The sequence below is a fragment of the Lepisosteus oculatus genome, chromosome 28 (genome assembly GCF_040954835.1).
Source record: "Lepisosteus oculatus isolate fLepOcu1 chromosome 28, fLepOcu1.hap2, whole genome shotgun sequence".
Lineage (NCBI taxonomy): Eukaryota > Metazoa > Chordata > Actinopteri > Semionotiformes > Lepisosteidae > Lepisosteus > Lepisosteus oculatus.
The window spans coordinates 7,429,440-7,441,412 of NC_090723.1; positions in this window are offsets into that span (position 1 = coordinate 7,429,440).

The window sequence follows — 11,973 nt, forward strand, 5'->3', positions numbered from 1 at the left end:
TTTATAACCTCTCAGCACAGAGCAGCCTTTTTCAGATTTCACATAGGTCTGGTCTCAGGGGGCCAGTCTTCAAAAACCAGGGCTTTGCCCATTTCTGCACTCTTCTCTGTAACGTGGAGCTTGAGGACTGATGGCCATTGAGCACCTCTGAGGGACGGCACTACCACACTTATGCTGGTGCACATATGTAATTGCACAATGCCCACAGGCCCCATTATTTGTTGACTTAAACTGAGGTTTGCCATTTGTGCTATATGACAAGGTACTTAATGGCTCATTATTTTCCTGTAGATTACCTCACAGGTGCTGGTGCTGGAGGAAAGGGAGATGGGTCGTTCAGGTTTTGCGTACTTAAGTGCATTAGCATGAACTCAAATAGACTGCTGTCTTACCCGCCCTGCTAATTTGCAAGATAGTGGCAGTGGAACATTTGTCAAATGCACTCAAAGAGCATCCTACACACAAACACTTGACGGCCGGCTTTATTTGAACCTCTGCTGGTGGCGAGAATATAAAAAAGGCAATAAAAGTGGAGCCCACAGTAGGCAACGGCCAGGCTGAAACATGAATTGCACATCAGTTATCAACTGAATTATAAATGAGGTAAAACACAAAGGTTACGCAAGTCTGGAGAAATGAGCCCCTATTCATTTTGTTGTCCGGTTACTAAATCTTGTGGGTTTAATTAAGAAATTGAACTGGCTCAGTAAGTTTAGAGGGAATGGGGGAAAAGAAAATGATTCTAGCCCTTTTTTTCTATGGTGTAAGGGGTTTGATTAAAGCGTTTTCATCACAATGCCATATAGATGCACTGAGGTTGCTTGCAAGCGTGAGGGGCTCACGTTGATGTGTTGATCGGCAGTGCATCAGAACTGGTTGTGTCTTGTCCCATCAGCTTTCCTTCCTTTCCTGCTTTCTCCTGGTGTCGTTTGGGCTGTATAGCCAACACAAGAAATGGAACTGGCTCAGCAGAGAGAGGGGAGCAGAGCTTGAAAGGGAACAGAAAACTCTCGAGTGCATTGTCAGAGCCTGGGCCGATTCTGGCGCCCGTCACCTACAAGATGGATACTTCACTGTGACAATTCATAATTGCCTGAAATCACTGCAGGTGACAGGAGGCAAGCCGAGTGTGAAATGTGTCGCAGCTCCAGCAGTTTCCCCGGATTGCCGGGGGGCTCCTGCTCACGCCTGGGTTTGTGTGCGTTTCATCCGTCTAATCTTGTTTGAATTATGCGGTCTGTCAGCGAGAAATCATTCCTCATCGCAGGCTCAGGACGGGATAAATTGCTGCGGTAATGACACCCCGCACCCCGCTGTACTGGCAGCGAGGTCAGGGCTGCAGCAGATCCATGCTTTCGAGTTCTGTCCTGCTTTTGAGGTAGTGTGGCCGTCCTCGGACATCTCTGTGCAACACAGTTTCCAGTGGGTTCAGATACCAGAACCTGGCTAGTCCTGATGTTCCTCCTCTCTGTTCCTTGAAGACAATCTTCTCTGGGCTGATCACAGACCTCTGACTCGGAGACAAACTTACTGGAGAAGCAGTAATCCTTTACACTTAAAAATCAGTATCATTTACACTTTACACTCTCTTTCTAGGTCCTAGGATATGGATGTCCAGTCTGGGGCACCCCTGGCCAGTTCAGCAACATGGTATTTCACCCTAATTAAGCCAAGTTAGTTAAAACCCCACTGATCACAGTCATAAGGAGGTAACTTTTTTCACCATCTTTTCCAGCTGTTCCTTGTAACAGACTTAAAACTCATAAAAGCCTTTAAACTTCATGCATACTTTCACGATGTGACAGAAAGCAAAACCCGATTGATCCAAACCCAGACTCTTAATCGCTTGCCAGTTACTCATTTAGCTCCTGCGCGTTTGTACGCCTTTCACTCGGGGGGGGGAAGAAACATAAATCAGAATAAATAAACCAAGGATCGTGCTACCATCTCACGGGCTGTCTGTGAGTACCGTTGATGATTTTTTTTATCTTTGTTTCCAGTCGAGAGCAAATAGGTGTCACTAGGGGAGAGCTACCAGATGTGGGGCCATTAAGGAGCAAAACCCAATTAGTGAACTGGAGCGATAAAAATGAACCTGTAATAGAGACGGCTTCCATCAGCCATGAGCTGTACAATGGGAAGCAGGGGGTTCTGATTGAATTTGCTCTGCCTACTGGGAGCAGGAGCCGAAGAGCACGCAGTGGGCGGCTCAGGAGCATGAAAGCCCACTACCCTCCTTTCCCTGGGGCTGTTTGCTGCTTGAGGGCACGAGGGCACAGAGCAAGGCTGGTGGTTCTCTCCCTGCCTTCCTGTTGCTGTGCTCATCCACATGGATCAGCGATGTACAGTCCCAGTGGTTCCACAAGGTCACAGTCTAGCATCTCCAGACAGGGTAGCTCATTACATTTGCATCTATCTGGTAATCAAAGAACAGCGAGCAGAAGCTGGAAGGCTCAGTGACTATGAGGTATCGGGCCCTTCCCCACACACAGTTAGCTGGCAGCTGTACAGCAGGTGGGTCCTAACAGCCAGGTGGGTGTTTTAATCAACATTAAAGGGCGCTTTTGTTGCCCTAAAACAACCGTGGTGAAGAAATTGTATCAGGTATTTATATAGGGGAGTTCATCATGCCAACCTAATACATCGGGACTATAAAGGGAGATGCAGAATGTTGGAACACACATGCACTGGTATGTAAGCTTGAGGACCTGTGTGGACACAGAGGAATCGAGGAGAGAAAGCCTCACTTCTGCGTCTCCACTTTGTACTGGCATAGGCCATCCTTTACTTCACAGGCATCGTGAGCTGCAACTTGATCAGCTTCCACAGGCAGATAGGCAGCAGAACTACCACTCAGCCCGGCGCAGTGCCAGTCAGTGCCGAAAGTGAGCAGTGGCGTGGAAAAGCAGGGTCCTGGATTTGTAGCTGGGAGGCTGTGGCTTCAAATGCTGTCGCACCCTTGAGCAGGGCGCCTCAGCTGAAGAGGTTTGGTAATGTAAATTGTTTCAGATAAAAGTATCAGCCAATAGATTAACTGTGTTAGTTCAGAAATTAACCTGGAAAACATACATTTTAGTGCTTTTAAAGCTACAGATAATTCATTTATAATGCGGATACACCTGTCCTTTATTCATTATATTTTCATTATGCCCAACCCTACACAAAACACCTGATCCCTTAACACTAACCCCGGCTTTAACATGTTCCCAGGCTGCCCAGTCCTAACTCATGCTGCAGTCTAACCTAAAAGACTATAGACCCGGCCCAGTCTCTCTCTACAGTGTCTTCAGGCCCACAGCCTCTCTGCAGCAGGTGCCTCCTGAGAAGCTGGAGTTGTTTCCTGTCAGATCTCGCATGCTTTACTCCCACACGACACCTCACACATCGACACAGAGGGGCTTGAGCCGAGCAATGAGCTTCCCCTACAGCTCCCAGACGCTCCAGTGAAGCAGTGTCACGACTCTGGGTGTGTGGTCTAGAAGATCCATTGTTACCTTTTACAGACAGAGTGAACAATAGCAAAGGGAATAAAGAATGTTGGACTATACAGTTCTTTCATGGTGAAGAAAGACTGCACATTTTCTGTTTCTTATTATTAAATAACATCGTTCTGGGAAACAATGTTCTTCTGTCCACCGAAAGCTAGAGCGCAGATATTCTTTCTTGCTCCTTGTGCAGTAAGTATTGTAACGAACAGTTCTTTCCCGACCCTATGCGGACGACACAATCCGAAGAAGTGGGGAAACACTAGGAAAACGTCATGCAGGAATACGGGGCTGAAAACAGGGGGGCGTGTCCAAAGTGCGCTGGTGCACGGGGAAGGTGTGGCCGAGGCAAACAATCCAGAAGTAATCCATAGAGGGAATCCAAAACACAAGAATAAGTCCATTACCAGGTGATCCATCCAAACAAGGAATTAAAACCATGAACCGGGTCGGAACCGGCGGACAGGGAATGGGAACAGAGATTAAAACCTTAACGGGACCAGGCGCTTCCAGGTCCCGGATTCGCACGGTGCGGAAACCAGATGCAGAGCCAGGATGAGCGTCAGCACCTGGCTTTTAAGGTGGGCTGGGAAAAAGGGATCAGGTGCACAGAATAAAGTCTAAAGTGAAAGGGCTGGAGCACCCTTAAGGAGGGGGGACTATAATCGTGACAAGTACTGTATTATCCAACACAGATAAGACTCGCTCACAGACCTACCAGGAGAGCAACATCTTTCCTTCCTAAATGAATCCCTAAAGGGTCTTGTGTCTGTTGCGACTGAGTGAGAGTATTTTCCCAAGTCTTTTCTTTTTGAGACTGAGATTCTTCTAACACACGTGATGGGTAATAGGGGTGTCATGTAGCTTGGACCAAGTCATGGGAGGGACAGCATCTTCAAACTTCCATCTTCCCCTGTCTGTCTGCTGCGTGGGTGTCATGGTGACTAGAACTTCAGGTTCTGCCCCACAGCTCTGGGGGTTTTGTTTGGGATTCCAGCTCGGTGTGCCTGTCTGGGTGGAGTTTGCATGTCCCTCACTTCACATTGGCTTTTGTCAGGTGCTCCAGTTTCCCACCACTACCCAGAGGCATGTGGGGTAGGGGGGCGGGGCCAGGGGTGTTTCATACTTGGGAAGAGGAGGGGTATATTCTCAGTACAAATATTGCTGGCCGTGGAGCAGTAGAGAAACAGAATAAAACAGAGTGTGATGGGCTCTTGTTTCAGATAGATTTGTTTTCTGCTGTGTTGCTCAGGTAGGTAGCCTGCCTGTCTGCCCTGACTGTTGCCCTTTAGAGGTGAGACACAGGTGTTAAATACAAGGGCTGGATCGAAGACCAAAATGAGCTTTATTGATCTACAACTCCTATTATTGACTGAACAAGAAAGATGATAAAAGTGGAGTGCTTGGCAACAGAGAGCGTACCACTGGGTTTTGACAGCTGAGCATGGGAGCTGTCAGCCTTAAACAGGGGAGAAGCATGAAACCTTTATCTACCCCCCTCTTTACCAGTTCTACCGCAAACAGTGCTGAATTGTGGGCAATGAGTCATGAAGCACAGAACACATGAAATGAATCAAGATGTGAAAAGAGTGAAGAACTTTCAAGAGGGTCAGTGAGGATTAGTAAAAACAGGGATGTTTAAAAAAAATAACGAAAAGGCTCTCTTTTAGGACTTAATTGGTTTAGTGTAAATATATCTTTACTGATTTTCACTTGTGATTTCTCTAAGCCTGTAAAATGAGAAGGCAAGTGGGTCTCAGAAACTTGCGAGGGCTGATGTGCACTCTTTCAAACTGTTCTCAACGGGTGTTTCAGTCTGCCTGGGTTGAACAGTTGTGCTGGTTTGTCAGTATCAGTTTACTTGAAGAAGGTGTGTGTACACAATTGTTATGTTCCAAAGGAAGTCTCACTCAAATACCTGCTGAAACCCAGTGTCTCCAGTATCAGTTATTTTATGGGTCAGTCAGTGGCTTAAATGACCAGAGCTAATCATGGCATTACAGTCATGTTAATGTCTGATTAATACCTGAAGGCCAAGTGATCTCCTACCCCTGGGTACCCACACACCTGCTCACGTGTTCCACCTGAGCACCCAATTAAATCAAACCCTTAATAATTGTAATAAAAGTTTTAATTGGAACAATTTATTTTCAGTCCCTAGATGTGGGGAAAGTTGTCTTTTAATTATTCTTTTTCTTAGGTAATTTGCAAGCCTTGCAAGCAAGAAATTTGTCAGGCCAATTTAGGATTCATTTAAGTAAAGTGCTCAGCTGCCAAGATAACTAGCAGCTGTGTGGGAATCTCTGCTCTAGACAAAGCTTGAAGACCTCTGATGTCGATGAGCAGTAAGCACATGAGCCATTTTCTAATTGAAATAATGTTTATGTGTTCATTGGATTTAGAATTGTAATATTTAACACGAGATACATGCTTTTTCAAACCCTCTAAGTCAGAACGATTGTGTTGCACAAAAAACTGCTTCTTTTTTTTGTCAGCTGGGGAATTTATTTCGCATTCCTGTGTTGCTAGAGAGGAAAATTACACCATTTAACCTGAAGTGTTCCTGATTTTGGCCCAACAAAGGCCCTGGAGATAAAAAGGGTTAATTATTAATAAAGGAAACGCTTTGTTACCCAATGTGAAGTAAAAAAAAAACACACACAAAGTTGCTTTTTTCATAGATTCTCTTTGTTCCTTTCAATGAAGTTTAATCTGTCTTTCCTGTGGAATCCCATAGGGATCAATGGAACCTAATTTATTCAGTCTTCTGAAACAGGCAGGCTCAATTGAGTGAAGGAAATAGCCCATTGATTCCGTTCAGTTTTTCAATATATAATTAACGTGGCGGAGCCAGGCGGGACACAGGTGGATGAGTTGGGCTCATTAAGGGTTGAGCTCTGAAGAGGTGTCAAACAGCGCTCACTCTGTTAAAAGAAATTAAGAGGTGCTCACAAATGTCGGGGTCTGCCCAATGTTCCAAATGGGGAGCTGCTATTGTTTAGTCATGCACAGCAGCGGTATGAGGACCTGCACAGCTAAAGTGACAGTCAGCATGCTGTATAATTGGTCCACCCAGTCTAGAATTACAGGGTGCTTTGAGATTTTTTTAATTTTGTTAATGGAGGATCCAGCGCTCGCTATTTAGGACTGGGTTGTTTTACACGGTGGAGGTTCCCCCAGTGTTTGTGCCAAAGGCTGGAGGAGTGATGCAGCTTTCCCTGACCACACTGCCTGGAGAGTTGCTGGTCTGGCTGTTGGGAACTAGCTCAAGTCCATCCATCCCTGTCTGCCAGCCTTCTGAGAAACCAGGTACTAATCAGACAGGAGTTGAAAGCTGCCTTTGAACCAGAAGACATCATACCCATTGCATAGAGTCGGCAGTCTTTATCACATCTGATATGGGTGTGAGAAATAAATGTGGACAACCCAATAATTTAGTCAGCCTGGTGCAGAGTTCCGAAAATGAGAATGAGTTGTTCATTCTTTATGGTTATTGCGCTTATCCGTATCTGAAACCACGATTTGTCTCCCGTCTGTCATGAGACATTCTAGTTTGATTACTGTCAGCTGCTCCTAATCTCGTACTTGTGTCTCGAACACAGTCCACGAACCACCAGAAACAATTTTTTGGGGGAATTTTCAGCCTAGTTCTAGCAGAGTGTAAAATCATTACTCACTCTATCACTAATTAAGCTGGATATATTGAGCGGAAATACATCTTTCAATATCAGATAGTTATTAGTGTAGCGAATACGCCCCTGCGTTTAACAGGGAGGTTGGCCAGTCGGGCTGAGGAAGGTCTTCTTTAGCTCAGCCAGCAAGACCCCCGTTGAGTGACGCCGGAGACCTGGGTTCGAGCCCATTCGGCCAGGGACGACCTGGGGTGGGAGAGGCGAGGGCACGAGCCCAAGAACCCAAATCTGTTACAATAGTAATGACAATAAGATAATTGCATTAGGTAAAACTCTGTGACCCAATGCATCCATCCACAAGTAGCAAGTGTTGAGACATAGCTCGAAGAAGGTTATGTCTATCCCTATCCCAGTAAGCAAGGGGCACACCCTGGGATACACCCTGAGTGGGACACCCGTCCATTGCAGTGCACACACAGACACACTCTCACACCAAGGTCAATATCCCCAAAAGCCAATTAACCTACCAGTATGTCTGTGGGTCATGGGAGGAAACCCATGCAAACAAGGGGAACATGCAGACTCCACACGGATAGTACCCCATGTCTAGAATGAGCCCAGGGCCTCAGGCAGCCATGCTAACCACTGTGCCACGGCCCCACCCTCCTCCTTGCACCCCGATGATGCGAACAATTGTTTTCGTTTTCTAGCTCTGGTTTCTTCACTTCTTTGCTTGAATGCTTAATGGTTTGGGCTGTTTTAAGCATGGCGGGCCTGTGGATGAGCGATGCAAGAGGATGTGAACTTTACATTTAACAAATTCCACTCCTCCACATCAGGCACTGTGGCAGGCGTCTGAGGAGCAGAATCCCTTCCTTTGGGGCGATTATAATTAAAGATTCTTGCCTTGATAAAGCAAATGAGGGTGCCTAGGGATCTTGAAGCCAGAAATTGATCTTTGTTTTTTAATTCAGAGTGTGGTTACCAACTTCACCACCTGAATTATTTAAATAAAGTTAAATGACTTTCCTGGGGCTGTTGGAGCTGTGACGACGAGATCTGAATACGATTTTGTGACTGGTCCTGGGCAGTATCTGGTACTTGCAGGGTTCAGGCTGCTCCAGGGGGAAATACCTCTCTAATTCATCACTGCTGTCTCAAAGGTCAAGCCAGCAGATTTCTTCCGGATAAAAAGTAAAAAAAAAAATCCAAAACAACCAAACAAAATGAGAAAAGGAGGCACATCTTTACCCAAAGGGTTGTAGGAGTGTGGAACAAGCTACCCTGCCATGTTGTTAAAGCTGATACTCTGCTTTGTTTCACAAAACAACTGGATGAGACTCTAGAATCAATTAGCTACTAATGGGTTAGATGGGTGGAACGGTTCCTCTCCTTTGTAACCCTTGTCATGTACTACAGTGATTTCTCCATGGGGAAAGGAAGGAGTCGAGTCTTTTGCAGGAAGATAATTGTGCAGCTATAGGTTTTTCTATAATGACCCTCCGCCCATCACCTACAGATCCCCAATTCCAAACCTAGATCTTAAACATTTCTTATTGTCCTTCCAAGATGATCACTTGCCTTTTGTCTGCACAGATCAGTGGGACGTATGTCGTTCCAGCAGATCCTATTCTGCAGTTCGCAGAACCTCAAGGAATTTTATTCAAGGACAAGGAACATCCCACTCTGCCTGTAAGTAGAAGAGTGGTACAGGACAGGGGCTTTTTAAATTCCTCTGAGTTGAGTTCTCCTAGTCACTGGCCCACGTGACCTCAATACATTCGTGTGAATCGGTGTCCACAAGCTGTGGAAATGCTCCTGGAGGAGAAGGGGTGTGGAGAAGAGTGAGCTCTTTGTTCCCTGCCCGCCAGCCAGCTCTGGGAGCCTGAACTTGTCAGTCATGCCTCCTCTTGGTTCCAGGAAGATATACTCTTATATCTGAACACCTCACTGTGCTTCTTAAGAGCAATTTTTCTACAAGCTCCCTAAACTTAGACTGACTCTGTTTTTTGTATCACCCATTGGATGAAGATTTGTCTGGAAGAGCTGTGCTGCATGGGGAACAGGAGAGGACCTATGGTACATATTTGCCCATCCACTGAGGGGCATTCAGCTTCTGATATACGTGGTGCCAACTGGCATGTCTCTCATTGATGTCACTGAGTGCCTGCAACTGCCTGGCAAGTCACAGGAACGTCTGCTTTTACGCAGGCTGGAAAACAAAAATGCCCACTCTTCCCAAGGTGTTTGGCTCTGCTGGTGATGCAACCCAGGCAGGAGTTGGTGATGCTTGTACTCTGAGTGTTAACGCCAGATTACTGCTGCCACCTCTGTGCCAGTGCAAGTGACTGTACACAATGTACGATGTGGCTATCTGCCATGGCTTTTAGTGCTTTATTTGTTTGCATTTGGTTTTTTGAGTGACAGATGACACTATCTCTCATCCCTTTTAGGTAGGCAAACATGGGAGGCTAAGCAAATGGGTCCTGTGGAAAGCAATCTGGCCGCATTAGTGGAAGGCCTGGGATTGAGATAGCAGTGATAACCTTGAACCACTTCCCTCCTGCAGTGCTCAATACCCCCCTAATCAGTAGGCCGCCAAGAGCCCTGAGGGGCCATAAAAATCACAGAGGTGTGCTTCCCCTTTCAGGACGGCAGATGCCACATGGCAGGAGCAGACACATGACTTGAAAGTTAACAACCAATGCATGATGAAGAAAGAGCAAATGGCCATCTCATTGCTGTTGACCAGGGCAGAAGTAAACTAATTGCAAATGTCCAATCCTCAAGATTGCAAACTGGGGTGGGACAGTGGCGACCACTGCAGCTTCACAGCACTCGGGTCCCGTGTTCAATCCTCGCCCTGGGATGCTATCTGTACAGAGTTTGTATGTTCTGCACATGTGTGACTGGGGTTTTCTCACACAGTCCCAGAACATCCTAGTAGGTTAATTGGCTCCTGGGGGGATTGGCTCTGTGTGACGTCTGCCCTGCAATGGATTGGCGTCCCACCCAGGTTGTAACCTGCCTTGTGCCTGCTGCTTCCTGCCCCTCCCCTGCGACTCTGAGTTGGAAGAATGAGATGGGAAAAAGGATGGATGGAAGTTTGCAAACTTCTGATTTCCTGAGGTTGTCTCTTTCCTTTGCATTTAAGAGAGATGAACACCACGTTAACGCTGTCTCCCAGGCTTCAAAGAGACAGTGGCTTTGACAGACATGTTTCTTGAAACTGAGCTGCAAAACAATTGATTGCATTTATAAAATGTATAATACATTTGTTCATTATCAAGTGAAGGGTCATTTTATCGGTGTTTATTGGGGAAAGAAATAAATTTCTCAAACTAAGCTTGAACGTCTTAATGATAATGCCAAATACTGTTTTGCCATTACTGATGGTTTTTTTCAGCTTGTCAGGAATTGTTACGCAGTGTTGTGTCAGATGGGTGTTCGGGCAGAAAGTGCACCTTTGTCTTGTAAGGTAGAAACTCCCAGCTGTGCAGTTTAAATGCACCATCTACCTCCGATTTCACTTCTGCTTTCAGAAAAAATGCTTTCTTGCTGACCAGTACAAAATCAGTTCATTCACTGGCTGTCCCCTCTGCCCCTATGCCCAAGCATGATTGTCTTCCTTGACCCCGCAGGGAGCTGATCAGTTGCACTCAGATATATGGAAGAATATGGACCACCTGGAAAAAACACAATTATTGTTTTGGCAGATAACGATGACAGGAGAAGGAGCCATTCCATTGTGTTTCCCTCCATGGCACTGGATGAAGTTGCGTTCTGTTCACTATGCCGTGTGAAATGAATACTGTTTCATAACTGTTCTATCCAGAAAGCAGCTGCAAGACAGCTGATGTCTATATTTCAGACTTTACCGCGGTTGAAGAGTGATGCTGCAATGAGGAAAAACCATCAATAGCTGCTGGTAATTAACCAGCGTTTTAATTAACAGCCTCTCTCTTCCAAATAGGTCATTTCCATTTTCAGAGAAATTAATTGAGTAAAGAACTAGAGTTTTTTCCTGAATAAAAAAAAAGCAAGTGAAGATTCAGAGAGGGGAGAAGAAACTTTTTTTTAAAGGAATAGCCTTTTGAATTGTTCCTTAACAGCACAATTTCGTTCTGTGTGATTTAAATGAATGGTTTTGTAGTTGCCTTTTTGTCATTTTGAAATCCAATGTAAGAAAAAAACTCTTCATACAATGTGGAAAAAATACTACAACACTAGTGTCAATATGTTTGTTAAAAAGCTGGCAGTTTCAGCGAACTCGGGTCTTCAAGATCCCTTTCTTATTCTAGTGATGTGATATTTGAAGTCTGATCTTGATTAAATCATCATCTTTTTTTAGAAGTATCTCAGGTTCTGAATGCAGTGGACAGTGCTGCTCTATAGCTCGCATGTGAGTGGACTCAGAACGAATGCCCTCGCCAGCAGGACAGCCCACCTCTCATATATAATACATGGTAAAGAAAACACTCCAAGGCTCTCCAGCTAATGGCCACTTAACCATCTCACGAAGAGGAAAGGTTGAATGACGACACTGGTCTCTGAAGATGTGACCTAAACGTTTCACAACGGAAATGATCAAGAGGAAAAAGAACTGCATTTTTCATTTAATTTCTAACTCCTCGCACTTGGGTCTTTCTGTGTTGGAGAGCATACTGTTTTCTGTAATGGCATAAAAGAATTAGCCTGAGAGACAGGAGTGGGGGGTGGGGTGTGCTGTCTGCACTAGAGCCGGGAGCAGGGGGTGCATGGTATCTCTTTTGAGAAGCTTACAGTGGTAAGAGCACGGTGAGATCATGCTAAAATCCTGGTAAGCAAGGAGAGGGGTGGTAAAGCATCATAAGAAG